At 36.8% G+C, this 16408-nt stretch overlaps 1 long non-coding RNA gene across 1 annotated transcript in view; it reads left to right on the forward strand.

Annotated features, from left to right (window-relative positions):
* Window positions 1-15765, forward strand: part of LOC136840490 (uncharacterized) — a 65352-nt gene extending 49587 nt beyond the window's left edge. The window contains exon 3 of the long non-coding RNA XR_010853619.1: window positions 14723-15765. This is a non-coding gene — a long non-coding RNA (uncharacterized lncRNA). The remainder of the gene's footprint in view (window positions 1-14722) is intronic.
* The last annotated feature ends 643 nt before the right edge of the window (window positions 15766-16408 follow it).

The following is a 16408-nucleotide window of genomic DNA, read 5'->3' on the forward strand; positions in this document are numbered from 1 at the left end:
AGCTGTTTCATTGTGTTTTGTGTAAGTTCGGTACTTAGAGAGAAACAAGTAAAAAATGCGCCTAGGTTTCTTCGGCGCAATCGATTTTTCTGTACAGCGTATAATTAAGGCCACCGGAAATAAATCTATTGGTGGTCTCGGTATAATGCTATATGAGCCGCGGTCCAAGAAACTTTAATCACGGCCTGGTTGTGGCCTATCCTATATCGTTGCCAGAAGCGCGATTATGGGTAACTTTAATCTTAAATAAAATAAAAACTGCTGAGGCTAGAGGGCTGCAAGTTGGTATGTTTGATGGTTGGAGGGTGGATGATCAGCATACCAATTTTCAGCCCTCTAGCCTCAGAAGTTTTTAAGATCTGAGGGCGGACACAAACAAGTGCGGACGGACAGACAAACCCGGCACAATAGTTTTCTTTTACAGAAAACTAAAAAGGATAGGGGGTGAAAATGATGGTCGAATTTGGACGTATTAGATGAGAGAGAGAGAGAGAGAGAATCATGGCTAGACGGGGTGACAGATCGGAAAGCTAGATTTCTTGCGAAATAGGGTGAGTGACGCAATGTCTGTATGTGTGCAAACCTGTCTTTAGACTGTCTGCCCGTCTGTGAGTGAATATGTGTGGTAACGGAGACAGGATTTATGGGTTCATAATTATGGACAGACACAAGGACAGCTTGCCAGTTATTCCTGTCGAGTCATCGAACTGATACGATGATTCCTGCCGAGTCATCGAACTGACATAATGATTCCTGTCGAGTCATCGAACTGATATAATGATTCCTGCCGATTCCTCGAAGTGACATTATGATTCCTGTCGAGTCCTCGAACTGATACGATGATTTCTGTCTAGTCCTCGAGCTGATATGATGATTCCTGTCGAGTCATCGAGCTGATATGATGATTTCTGTCGAGTCCTCGAGCTGATATGATGATTCCTGTCGAGTAATCGAGCTGGTATGGTGATTTCTGCCGAGTCATCGAACTGATATAATGATTTCTGTCGAGTCATCGAGCTGATATAATGATTTCTGTCGAGTCATTGAGCTGATATAATGATTTCTGTCGAGTCATCGAGCTGATATGATGATTTCTGTCGAGTCATCGAACTGACGTAATGATTTATGCCGAGTCATCGAACTGATAGAAAGTTTCCTGCCAAGTCTTCGAACTGATATAATGATTCCTGACGAACTGATATAATGATTCCCGTTGAGTCTCTGAACTGATATAAAGATTCCTGTTAAGCCTCTGAACTGATATAATGATTTCCCTTAGCTCTATCGGATTCGATCAGAATGATGAAATCATCTTACAATGAGACGCCCTTCGGCGAACTGAAAAATACGAATGGAAGAAAGGAACGAAAAATGAAGCGATGAATATCTTCTTCGTTTTAATGAATGTGAACGAATGAAGAATCACGAAAAGCTTTAAAAAAAAATACCTCATTATACTTCTCCATTATATTTCCCCTCCTAATGAGCGCCACCTGGTGGCCGTATAAAAACGTCGGTAATTAGATCTTTCTATTCCTTTTAATTAAATCACCTCAAAAGGTTCCCCCTTTTTTTATTTCGTTAATAAGCGGGTCATTTAGCGTGCTGTATTCTTTATGTTTTAATTCTGAATGACAATCGGACAATCGCAAAATAATTCTGAATGACAATCGCAAAATAATTCTGAATGACAATCGCAAAATAATTCTGAATGACAATCGCAAAATAATTCTGAATGACAATCGCAAAATAATTCTGAATGACAATCGCAAAATAATTCTGAATGACAATCGCAAAATAATATATTATTAAATATTCTGTCAGCTACAAGACAACGCGTTATTCAAGATATTGCTGTTGGTAAGTGATGAAACATCATTAGTAGTATCAGTAATAATAGCAGTAGTAGTAGTAGTAGTAATAGTAGTAGTAATAGTAGTAGAAGCTTTTTCTAGTAGTAATAGCATTATAAAAAAGCTTACCGAGATAATTAGGTTTATTTATAGACGGAACTCGTGTCAACACCGCTTAAAGACGACAAAGCCAATTATAGCTAGGACTACCTTTTATCTCTCTCTCTCTCTCTCTCTCTCTCTCTCTCTCTCTCTCTCTCTCTCTCTCTCTCTCTCTCTCTCTTCTTGTGGAGTTAAAATTATCCTTAACATATAGGCTATGGGATAGTTGAAAGAAGCATATTATAATTCATCATGTAAAATTAGGGTATTGAAGCTCTCTCTCTCTCTCTCTCTCTCTCTCTCTCTCTCTCTCTCTCTCTCTCTCTCTCTCTCTCTCTCTCTCTCTCTCTCTCTCTCTCCCCGCATGCATCCGCTGTGATTGTACAAATAAAGTTTGTCTACAAGGTGCGGCAAAGTTTAGCGTTCTTTCTGAATAAGTTCTTGGTTTGTATTTGAAGGGTATTATTACTACCCTACGTCATGCTGTATGATAAGAGAGAGAGAGAGAGAGATTTTAACTTTTTTATTTTGAATTATAGGTTGTATATAATATGTGTATTTCGAATACTTTACTTATTTTTTAGGATATCCTTCACTCCTTTTGTTGAGAGAGAGAGAGAGAGAGAGAGAGAGAGAGAGAGAGAGAGAGAGAGAGAGAGAGAGAGAGAGAGAGAGAGAGAGAGAGTTTCATTATCTTTACTTTACGTGATGAGTAAATATGCTTCTTTCTACTATCTCATATTTCAAAGGATAAATTTCACTCCAGTTGGTTGAGAGAGAGAGAGAGAGAGAGAGAGAGAGAGAGAGTTTCATTACCTTGATTTTACGTGATGAATTATATTATGCTTCTTTCGACTACCTCACATATTTCAAAGGATGAATTTCACTCCAGTTGAGAGAGAGAGAGAGAGAGAGAGAGTGTTTCATTACCTTGATTTTACACGACCAGAGAGAGAGAGAGAGAGAGAGAGAGAGAGAGAGACTCGTAAACAAGGGTGAGGGAAGATCATATCGTATGTACGGAAATGGAAGAGAGGAAAAACATGGAGAATTAATGTAATAAACGAATAGAAAAGAATTCCTAACCTAATAAAAAATAAATAAAAAAATAAAGTTGTTTATTGAGCTAGATGACTTCAAACAAGTAATGTAATAATTAAATGTAATTTTCTGTCTCAGATTCTCCCTTATTACATTTTCACTGTTTCATCTACGGTTAATTACTAAATGAATGTAATGAATTTTGTTGGTAATATTATGAGCAAAGGGTTTTATATTGAAAAATAATTCTGTGCTTTTTTTAAAAACATTTTCAAGTATGCGAGTCATTTTCCAAACATTGCTCCCTTTATAAGTGTTAATTTTTATATGTGTATACATTTATTCGTGCATACACTTCACACACTCATGCAGGCATGCACTGGCATGTATGTATAATACATACACACACATATATGTATATATATATATGCATACATAGATGCACTTTTTGCGTAAAGTTTTTCTTATGCAATAATTGTTGCAAGACAATGCATAAGTGGCGTTTATTACTTTAAGGCAGCCCTTATCCATAACAGCTGGTTCAGCCATTAAATTATGGGTATCACCATGGTGGTAATAAATGCACAGGTAAGTGCAGTTGAAAAAAAAAAAAGAAATTACAAAATAAAGACAGGAATCCCGAAAGTAACAACGGTTGAGGTATGAACCCTCAAAAACCATTTTATTTTCGACTTATTTTTACAGTGACATTTTCCGACATGAGATCCATAATGTCACTGAATACCAACAGACCAATAAACAAGATAGGAACTCACATACACCCACACAAACACACACACACACACACACACACACACACAGGTGCAAATTGACTTAAATACTCGTGTATCCCATTTTGGCAGTAACACCCAAAGAGGATGAAACACACACACACACACACATACACGCACACGCGCATGCGCGCGCACGTTCCCCGAAATAAAAATCCTTTTTGCCATGCATATATTCTCTTATTTTCTGTTGGCGGGCAGCAGTATTATCAGGTTAGCGATATTTTAATTCCGTCGGAGAGAGAGAGAGAGAGAGAGAGAGAGAGAGAGAGAGAGAGAGAGAGAGAGAGAGAGAGAGGGGGAGTGTGAGAGACAAGGAGATAGAGATAGAGGCTAGAGAAAGAGAGAGAGAGAGATAAATAGAGAGAGAGAGAGAGAGAGCGCGAAAGAGAGAAAAACAAAGTGAGAGAGAGAGAGAGACAAGGAGATAGAGATACAGACCAAAGAAAGAAAAACAGAGAGAGAGAGAGAGAGAGAGAGAGAGAGAGAGAGAGAGACAAGGAGATAGAGAGAGAAACAAATAGAGAAATAGAGAGAGAGACAAATAGAGAAAGAGAGAGAGAGAGAGAGAGAGAGAGAGAGAGAGAGAGAGAGAGAGAGAGAGCTGGAACTGGGGGAGGGGGCAAGTTGAACAAATTCAATGCATTCACAAGCACGATAGAATCTGCGCCTGCATCCGTCAGTCTTATCGCGCAAATAGATCTCTGTATAAACGGGAATGTAATCTGTACCCCGATTCATAAAAAAAAGAAAATAGCATTTCAATCGCTCCGGAGCAAATTGATGGTTTTGACGTTTTTCTTTCTCCGGGAATGGAAAGAGGTTCAATCGGGGGTGGGGTGGTGTGGGGTGGAGGGGGTGAGGTACAAAACGGGTTAATAATAAAACCAGCGTTTATATGTCTAGATAATAGAGAGAAAGTTGTGTGAACGAGATCGTTCTCTCTCTCTCTCTCTCTCTCTCTCTCTCTCTCTCTCTCTCTCTCTCTCACACACACACTTTCTATCGTTTACGCACACTATTTTCTCTCTCTCTCTCTCTCTCTCTCTCTCTCTCTCTCTCTCTCTCTCTCTCCCCGTTCTTCGCCACTCAATGCAAATCCAATATTCATGATTCACTTTCCACGGAAACTTCATGCCTGGGATAAAAAAAAAAAAGAGGAAAAAAAATTGAGGCACAAATCGAGTCTTTTTGCGAAAACAGCGATGGCCAATGGAGAATCATCAATGGCGGATGAGTTTCCCATTGAACTGCGTTCACCAACTTTAGAATTTTAATTACTTTTCCCTCCGCACATTTTGCGCGACGTGACGCGACGAATCTCTCCCCGTGGAAGTATCTGGCAACTCCGCATATAAATTCATATCGACGCTTGTTGTAGCTCTGACGATTATTATTATCAATAATAATATTTTTCCTCCTGTAATTCTATCTTTATGCACATGTGCCTGTGTCTGTCACTCATACTTTACAGAGGTGGGCTGTTAATGCGTGTGGCAATGTTATTGATGATACTCAAATATGTATATGCATATGTATATATATATATATACATATATACAGTATATGATTCTTATCACTGTTCCTGTAGTATATATATTTGTGACTTATACTCTGTATCAGTCCTCCGTCAATGGCTTGGAAATAAAGTCGAAACCGGTCAGGACCTGCACCCCGTCTCTTATTTTTCACATGTAATGTGTGATATATATACAAATACATATACTATATATATATACATATACATATACATATATATGTATATGTATATATATATATATATATATATATATATATATATATATATATATATATATATATATATATAAATTTATATATATACATAATGCATTTACACACACACATATATATATATATATATATATATATATATATGTGTGTGTGTGTGTGTGTGTGTATGTATATGTATATATATATATTATATATGTATATATAGTATATTATATATATATATATATATATATATATATATATATGTATGTATCCTGTATATGTATATATGTACATATAAAATCCTGTCTTTTTATCGGGCGCAACAATAAAGTCAAGTACATTTACGCATATACTATTTAAGAATTCGTTCATAATCAGATCCCATTCATGTAAAATGTAATGTATCTTTAAATAAAGTATTTTTAACATGTAACTTTCACATCTAATGTTTACATATTCAGTGGTGCGAATATAGCATGCATTATCACTCACAGAATCTGCCAAATGTGATACAGGAATCGTGGCCCGACTGGGACTTAACATATTTTCTAGCCACGTATAAAACATGTATCGTTGCCGTCTCGGTATTGTTCTAAAAGTACAGTAATTTTCAGATATTAGTAGTTATTTACTCATCATTCATAGGTACTGCAGATACATTGAACCTTCTTGTGCCCTTGGAATTTTTGTTTATAAAACTGTCAGCAGGAATTTTGGTATGGTTGTACAGTCGACTCTTAGTTTCTTACCTGTGCAAAATCGGCCTCTGAGGTTAATTTTTGGTACGGTGGGTCTCCCAAGGTATTGTTTCTGAAGGGTAATTTATAAAGTGCATTGGATCGTATCTCTTATTAAAATTCTTCCTCAGTCACGATATTACTATTCTTTGGTAGACTTCTTGCCGGGGAATAGATATTAATACGATTTTAGACACTGTACTGGCTATTTCATTTGTATTGTCTGATTGCAAATTGCGGTGATCATACTCTCTCCCCTTTCGGCACCTCCCTCTGTCTGTCTGTCTGTCTATCTATCAGCCTATCTGTCCCCAACTTCTGTCATCACTCCTGCATTTTCTCCCTTACCCCAGTTCCTCATTGGGAGGGTGGGTACCGTTCTCAGCCAGCACTCTGCTGGCCCCGCGTTCGATTCTCCGACCGGCCAGTGAAGAATTAGAGGAATTTATTTCTGGTGATAGAAATTCATTTCTCGGTATAATGTGGTTCGGATTCCACAACAAGCTATAGGTCCCGTTGCTAGGTAACCGGTTGGTTCTTAGCAACGTAAAATAAGTCTAATCCTTCGGGCCAGTCCTCTCTAAGAGAGCTGTTAATTAGCTCAGTGGTCTGGTTAAACTAAGGTATACTTTCTTTTCTCCCTTACCCCAAAATGAATTGGTATTACTACGATCGTAGACACTACATTTACCATCTCTTTGTATCATCAGATTGGAAAGTGACAGAGATCTTACCCACTCTCCTTTCTTCACCATTCTGTGTCTGTCTGTCTATCTATATGTCTATCTGTCCATCTGTCTCAGATTTCTGTCATCACTTCTGTATTTCCTCCCTCATCCAAAAATAAATTGATATTACTGCTGTCTTAGATACTAATTTTACTGTTTAAGTTATATTGTCAGATTGCAAAGTGCGGTGAGCTTACCCTGTCTCTTTCCTTCAACCCCCACCTGTGCCTGACTGTCTGTCTATCTATCAGCCTATCTGTCTCAAACCTCTCTCTCATCACTCCTGCATTTCCTTCCTTACCCCAGCAGCCATCACTCTCCCCTTAAATGGCTTAGCTCTAAATAGCTCCCCATAACTTGCTGCGTCACAATGCCTTTAACTACATCTTAACCATACTCAATGCCTTTAACTGAGTCACAATGCCTTTAGCTACGTCTTAACCATACTCATTGCCTTTAACTGCGTCACAATGCCTTTAACTATGTCTTAAACAAACCATACTCAGTGCCTTTAACTACGTCACAATGCCTTTAACTACGTCTTAACCATACTCAGTGCCTTTAACTACGTCCTAACCATACTCAATGCCTTTAACTACGTCACAGTGCCTTTAACTGCGTCCCAACCATACTCAGTGCCTTTAATTAACTACGTCCTAACCATATTCATTGCCTTTAACTACGTCACAATAACTTTAACTACGCCCTAACCTTACTCAGTGCCTTTAGCTACGTCTTAACCGTAGCGGGCCAATCTTGGTGCCCCAAAACCAGGAGCTATCGCAACAACAGCTGGTTGAAATGTCTTTTACCAACCTCCCTAGATGTCGCTTCTGTTTCCACGTCAGAATAAAGTAGAATATAGAATTTAGGCCAAAAGCCAAGCTCTGAGACCTAGGAGGTCATTCAGTGCTGAAAGGAAAATTAACAGTAAGAAGATTTGAAAGGTGTAACAGGAGGAAAACCTCGCAGTTGCTCTATGAAATAATTGTTAGAGAGGTTGGAAAGTCTGATGGAAGAGAGAATATGAACGGAGATACAGTTAGAGGAATGACTGAGGTTGAGATTGTAACTAGGGGCCGAAGAGACGCTGTAAAGACGCTTAGGTAATGCCGGCAGTGCACCACGTGAGGTGCGGTGACGGCACTACCTCCCTACAGTGGCTTCCACGTCAGGGGAGAGTAGCAAGATTAGCAAGACGAATTACATGCGATCGTAAAAGGTTTCGTTGGAGTCCTATGGCATTGATGACAGCTGAACGATAATATCTGTAATTCTTATATCCTTTCCTACAGGTTGAGGTTAAAGAGAAAGTATTGAGTACGACGCTCCCTTGTTCATTTGCATTCAGAGTGCTGTTCCCTTAGATTTTAATTACTGGGTCCAGCATTAAAAGCTTATGAAACGATTCGGGTTAAAATTCCGTAATATTCCACGGCAGTTTAGCTAACGACAAGAGGCTTCCAGTAACAGCGGGTTATTGAGATGAGAATTATTGTAAGAATATTCAGACTAGGTTAAAATTTAATGGTATATATTTCATGTAAAATGAAGCCGAGTTTATAAAAAGAGCCTGGGTGATCTTTCTCAGTTACAGAAAAGGAATTGGAATATGAAATTTAGGCCAAAAGACCAAGAGCTGGGGCCTATGAGGTCATTCAACGCTGAGAGGGAAATTGAGAGTAAAAAGGTTTTAAAAGCGTAACAGGAGGACTGGGGAAGAATTGATAGGAGAGGGTGGAAAGTAAAACGAAAGAAAGATCATATGGACGGAGGTACAGTAAAAGGGATGAAAGGAGTTGCAGCTAGAGGCAGAAGGGACGCTGCAAAGAACCTTAAGTAATGCCCATAGTGCACCGCGTGAGGTGCACAGATGGCACTAACCGGTTACAGAAAAGGAAGAAGAGTGAATCTGAAATTTTACTGTAATGTGTAATGGCAAATTTTCATTATTCTAAGTCTTGTACAAACGGTCAAAATCGTTGAGAATAAGCCAGTATTGAACTGTCCGGAGGCTGCCTCAAAAACAAACACACACACACACACCCACACACACACAATGCAGACGTCCCCTCATTACACATTGATTACAGATGCCTTCTGGACCCTTTCCAGTAATACAAAGAACAACAAAAACTCGGGAGAAATGTCGCAAACAACGAGGAATGTATCATGAAAATACTGAGAAAAAAGTCTAAGGCAAAGTCGCTACTCTCAGGGTACGCCAGCAGTGACACGTACCCAGTGACACGAAAGAGAGAGAGAGAGAGAGAGAGATGTCCCTAAAGCCAGCGTGCCCTTTTCCTACTTCGGGTTGCAATAAACTTCTTGTAAATCATGTACACGTCTCTGCTGGTTTGACCGAGTCCTGAGGTCAATACCAGGCTTCTCAATCCCTTTTTACACCTAGCTGTAAGGGCCCGTGCTGGCATAAGCCAGCTTAAGCTAACTCAACCAATCGTGTAGTCGACCAGATTAATTTAATTTTTTCCAACTGATCAAATAGTAATATGGATTGTAAAATTGATTGGGCATTACTTTCATTTTTGACACCTGAAGGAAAGAAATGATATTACTAAAAATATGAATTTTCAATTAGTTTTTGTCTCTTTACGTTTAGATTTTTACAATATTTACATAATGTTTACGTATTACATTAATTTACAGTTTTCTTCATTATTGCATCGTATTTATCATAACATTCAAACATGGAATAGAATTTAAACGTTACATAAAATGACACAGTCTAAATATTCTTTAGTCACTTTACATGTCATCCAAATTCCATACAGATTTCTTAGTAGCCATTTTATGTTAATAACATTTACTTTTCACACACCTATTATTTCTTTAATTTACATTCCAGCGTATCTATTATTTCTTTGGGATTTCAAAATAATGATGAGAAAGGGTCATTAACTTTCGTGCAACCTCATGAATTTATAAAATCAATCGTAAGCTGTTTCCCCTAATAGGGGTTGACTCAGAAAAAAAAAAACAAGACCGGTCACTGCCATTATATCCTTTAAGTAATAAATTAAGAATGAATCTCTGGTGTATAAAACTCACCCAATCTCATCAACAGTGAGCTGAACCCCCTTAAACACTATTTCCTTTATTTGTGTCGTGTCATCTCCAGAACAATTCAAAAATGGTCTGATTCATCTGGTCATTCCCTCGTGTGTATTCTAAAGCGTGTTTTGCTTTCGTCGTAAAAACTTGCCATTGATCTAAAGAAATAGAAATGGTTTTCCACAACATACGTCCGCAGTACCTTCATATTTATGTTTGTCGGTTCTGTTCTGAGTTTTTATTTTATTTTGTTTTTTTGGGGGGTTTAGTGAACAACGCATGATACCTCTCAAACAATGAAAACATGATACGACCATTCTCTTCATTTTTTTTAAAACTGCCACTGCAGTTTTACTTCCAACACATCTGTCATCTGTTTTATTGGAAAATTATATATATATATATATATATATATATATATATATATATATATATATATATATATGTATATATATAATATATGTATATGAATATATATATATATATATATATATATATATATATATATATAATATAAATATGCATATATATACAGTATATATAGATATATATATATATATATATATATATATTTATATATATATATATATATATATATATATATTATAAATATGCATATATATACAGTATATATAGATATATATACATATATAATATATATTTATATATATATACATACATATATATATATATATATATATATATATATATATATATATATATATATATATATATAAATGTGTGTGTATGTGCGTGAACGCGAAAGCAAATTGTTCTGCTTTGGCTACCTGCATGCTGGAATCGAAATCCGCGTCACCAGAGGATCAATCAATATTCTGCAACTTGCTCTCTCACTTCCTCCTCCTCCTCCTCCCCTCCCCTCCTCCCCTCTCTTCTCTCCACGGCCTCTTTCTCTCTCTCTCTCTCTCTCTCTCTCTCTCTCTCTCTCTCTCTCTCTCTCTCTCTCTCTCTTCAAGCGCCCTTGAACTTTCCATTACCACGATTTTTCTTTTTTTTCTGGTAGCCTTAACAACTCAGAAACGGCCAGGAAACAGAAACTTGGGGTGAGTCTGTTTCCAAAATTTATATTTTCGAGAACAGGAATTTTTTTCCTATTTTTTTTTAAATATAAAATTTTCAATACGTCTGAAACTCAGTATCGAACTGTAATTTCTCCACAGTAATACACAATGCGTATGCAAGTGTATGTAACATATTTATTTATTTATTTTGTCTGTGTGTGTGTGTGTAGCCTATGTGAGTGTGTGTGTATACGACAATGATAATCTGCGGGAGTAATGAACTCCACGGTTAGACCAACGTCGTCCAGCTCGGGTCCTCTCTCTCTCTCTCTCTCTCTCTCTCTCTGAAACACACACACACACACACAGACGGCTTGGTCGAAGCTTGATCACGGTACATAACGTCTCGGGGACTGTGGTAGGCTGCTTCGATCCTCTCTTATATTACTGCCCATTTTTGACATAACAGTTGCCCATTCGACTCATGCAGCAAGGCTGTACGCATTCGTCATTAAACAGAACCGTCGAAAACACCAGGTGTCATGGTGTTTTATTTCATTTGATGTTTATATATATACACACACACATCATATAGGCTATATACAAGAATAGAATTGATGCCTGAGACTGATCCTGTGAAGTGTTTCCATGGCCACACCTGGGCTAGCTACGCCAAGACTTGGCCTTATTTGCTTTCATGGCCGTGTATCCAGGTGCAGCTCGTGAATACAGTTATTTCCCCTGTATCCCCACGCCCTCAACCCCCCCTCTCTCTCTCTTTAACTCTCTGGTCTCTAGTAGCTTGAGAGGATGGTAGTAGTATTATTAATATTATTATTATTATTATTATTATTATTATTATTATTATTATTGAACATTATTGTTGTTTTGCATTATTATTATTATTATTATTATTATTATTTGGTATAACAGTTCTTTCTATGGTATTTAATTCGTACAGAGCCTTCTCTATACACGTTATTGAAAATTATAAGACTCATAGAGAATTATTATTATTATTATTATTATTATTATTATTATTATTATTATTATTATTATTATTATTATTATTATTATTATTATTATTATTTTATAGTGAAGAAGCATTCATATTGAGTAGGCCTGAAAGGTCACTAACTTGGATAGGCCTGAATGGTCGTTAACCTGGGTAGGCCTGAAAGGTCGTTAACCTGCGTATGCCTGAAAGGTCGTTATCCTGCGTATGCCTGAAAGGTCGTTAACCTGGGTAGGCCTGAAAGGTCGTCAACCTGGGTAGGCCTGAAAGGTCGTTAATATGGGTAGGCCTGAAAGGTCGTTAACCTGCGTATGCCTGAAAGGTCGTCAACCTGCGTAGGCCTGAAAGGTCATTAACCGGGAAAGCGAAATTTTACGAAGTATAAGGCCAATTTATTTCTGAATATAAAAGATGAATCATCATTAACAAACGATTACGGAAAGTCATAACGAATACAGAGAAAATGAAATAAAATGAAATAGAATAAAAAAGATGGAAGATTAAACTTGATGTCATGAAGCTTTCGGTTGGTATTTGACGCGGGCAAGTGTTGGCAAAAAGAAATATCACTCAGTAATGCTGGACTAAAAGTGCCCTTTACGCGGAAACACATTTAAGGTGATTATATTGTCCGATATGTCAAACGTCTAAATGCTTTAGGAATACATACATACATACATACATACATATATATATATATATATATATATATATATATATATATTATAATATAAAGGTATGTAATAATACACATGTTGTATATACAGTATATATATAGATATATATAATATATACACATTATAAATGTATATATATATACATACATATATATGTACATATATAAATAAATATATATAAATATAAATATATACATAAATATACACATTTATAATGTGTATATATATATACTGTATATGTACATGTGTAGTATTGCATACTTTATATGTGTATAGTACAGTATACGTTCATTGGTTTTTCTTGTGTGTAACAGGGATAGCTTATACACTATACATTGTATATTTTGTATCTCTTTAAAATAAAATGGCAGTGTAAGTTCTTATAAATTTCCTGTGTACAACAAGGATAATCTAAAATACACACTTTCAGTGTTTATTGCATAATTAGTATCTTTATGTAATAAAACTCAATTTACATTCATTTATTTTTCCTGTGTGTGACATGGATAGTCTCATATACAGTACACACTGTATGTATTGAGTACTTGGTATCTCTGCTTAGTAAAATGCAATGTACACTCATTTATTTTTCCTATGTTTAACTGTTATAATCTATGGCCAGCAAACTGCAAGTTTAGACTTGCCGTCGACTAGCTCGTGGTCAACCCTTCTCACCACACTTATATTACCTCCATTTATGATAATATGAAGATACTATTATGTGCAGTAAAACACACCATAGTCAGACAAACACTTAAAAGAGCCAGGCAAATAGGATGAGATCTTTCGGGGTGATATGGTTTGGACATGTGGTGAGATTGGGAGAAAGGGACTTATTTAGAGGAGATCCTGATGGAACAGGGGCATAGAGAAGGACCTGGACCAGATGAGGATTCCGGCAAAAGGTCCATAGGATAGACGAGAACGGAGCAGGACCATTAAACGTAGGATTACGTCATTTGTAAATGGTTAATTGAATAGAAATTGATAACAGAATACAGTAAAGAAATATAAATACAGATGCTTGATTACTAATCTTCTTCTTCATCATGCTATGAAAAATGATTAAGGACATTCTTTAAAATTAGAAACTAGTAAAACCCCCAAAAATTTTTCATTTAGCAGGGTCAGTAATGACCACAAAAATAAACCAAGAAATCTAAAACAAAAAAAGAAAAAAGAAATTCAAGTTCCTAAACGAAAGGGTCAGACATTAAAACACAGTGAAGTTATGTTACAACTTTTTGCTCGCCAACAGAGACAATTAACTTGCCTATACAGGACGATACACGGTGGAATAAAAGGGACACAGATTGAGTTTAGTCACCCCTCTACCCCTCCTGCTCTCTCTCTCTCTCTCTCTCTCTCTCTCTCTCTCTCTCTCTCTCTCTCTCTCTCTCTCTCTCTCAGTCTTTTTGACATGGCGTAGACTTGCGAAATTTTTTTCCGTGATTCTGTTGTAACATTTTAGAGTTACTAAAGAAACATTGATTTTGTTCTCTCTCTCTCTCTCTCTCTCTCTCTCTCTCTCTCTGTGTCATTACACAGACTTGTGAAACTGTATTCAATGATTCTGTGTGACATTTTCAGAGTTACTGTACAAGTATTACTTTTGTCTTAATATGGCTTCTCTTCCACCAGGGATTACCTCTCTCTCTCTCTCTCTCTCTCTCTCTCTCTCTCTCTCTCTCTCTCTCTCTCTCTGTCATCGTCAGGACTTGAAATCGTATTCCATTATTCTAATGTGACTTTTTCCAGTTACTATACAAACATTACTTTTGTCTTCAATTGCTTTATTTTCCACCAAGGAACCTCTCTCTCTCTCTCTCTCTCTCTCTCTGTCATCGTATATACTTGTGAAATTATATTTCATGATTCTGGTATGACATTTGTTTTTTCCAAAGTTACTGTGCAAATACTAAATTTGACAAGTAATGACTTATCTTTCAGGTATTGAAAGATCCCGCTAAGAATGAAAAGAGGAAAGCAGATTCGTTCTTTCTTTCATAAGACGGACAGAAAGCTGCACACCCGAGCCTGTAACGTGAGTATTTGGGATAACATAACACACTGAGTATTCTTTGTAAGCAATTAGGTATATAAGTGTCTCTGACGTATTCTTGTGCGTGTCAATGGTATTGAAAGTTCGCTCGCTTCACGAACCCATTGTTTATCTTTTCACTGTTTACAGAACCATTCTTCTTCTGTAATTTTATACTTACATTAGTACAAAAGTATACGTATAAGCTTCGCTCTTCTACATACAGGTTCATGAGTCTAAGAATCAGTCATACTTATTAACATTTTTCCTACCGCAAGCGAGTATTGAAATATTTTTACCTCCTCCCACGAAGCTGGAAGGAGCAGGCTAGTTCTCCACCGTGTAGAGAACGGATGAACGGGTTTTGATGGGATGTTGTGGGGGAAAAAAATTAACTGGTAACCCCTTTAGGATTAAATATTGGGGAGATGTGCACATTACTGAGGGCTCTTTCTTTTTCAGTTTCCATACTGTTGCAGAGGCAAGGTTGTTCATTTCTATAGAGAGGTTATTTTTGTTCTGGTTAGATTGTCTGTCTGTTTATCAGTAAGAGTACGCAAAAAGTTACGTGTGGATTTTTATGAAAATTTGAGCAAAGATGGTTCTCATTTTTGGCTACAGTTGATTAGATTTTGGGAGAGATTCGGATCTGGACGAAGGACCTTTTCGGGTTGGGGGTTAGGGAGGTATTAGGCTTAGAGGAGGTTTGCGGTCCCTGAACCTTCTTGTAAATATCTAATTGTTGGTCAAAGCTACAGTCCTGAGAATATTTAGGGGTAGGTCCCCCAGACCAAGGTCCACGGAGATTCCCGTGGTCTAGACCTGTAAGGAGAATAGAAAGACCATGGTCTAGACCGCGAAATGGAACAAAAGAAGGTGAAACCTTAAATACAAGTCTAAATACATAAAGATGTAGAAATGCTGCCGAAGTTTCTTCGGCACATTCGAGTTTTCTGTACAGCGTATAATCAAGGCCACCGAAAATAGATCTATCTTTGGGTGGTCTCGGTATGATGCTGTATGATCCGCTGCCCATGAATCTTTAACCACGGCCCGGTGGTGGCCTGTCTTATATCGTTGCCAGCAGCACGTTTATGACTAACTGTAACCGTAAATAAAATAAAAACTACTAAGGCTAGAGGGCTGCAATTTGGTGTGTTTGATGATTGGAGGGTGGATGATCAACATGCCAATTTGCAGCCCTCTAGCCTCGGTAGTTTTTAGGATCTGAGGGCGGACGGGCAGGCAAAAAAACTGAAAACGAAAGAGGGAACGATCGCAAATAGTTCTGCATTAAAGAGATGTGGAGAAGAAGACAGTTACCAGGGATCAATGAGAAAAAGGAAAATGTCTCTCTCTCTCTCTCTCTCTCTCTCTCTCTCTCTCTCTCTCTCTCTCTCTCTATATATATATATATATATATATATATATATATATATATATTTAATATATATATTTATATATATACTGTATATATATGCATATGTATATAATATATATATAAATAAATATATGCATATACGGTATGTATATATATATATATATATAAATATATATATATGTATATATATATATATATATATATATATATATAT

This window comes from Macrobrachium rosenbergii, chromosome 7 (genome assembly GCF_040412425.1).
Source record: "Macrobrachium rosenbergii isolate ZJJX-2024 chromosome 7, ASM4041242v1, whole genome shotgun sequence".
In the NCBI taxonomy this organism is placed as follows: domain Eukaryota; kingdom Metazoa; phylum Arthropoda; class Malacostraca; order Decapoda; family Palaemonidae; genus Macrobrachium; species Macrobrachium rosenbergii.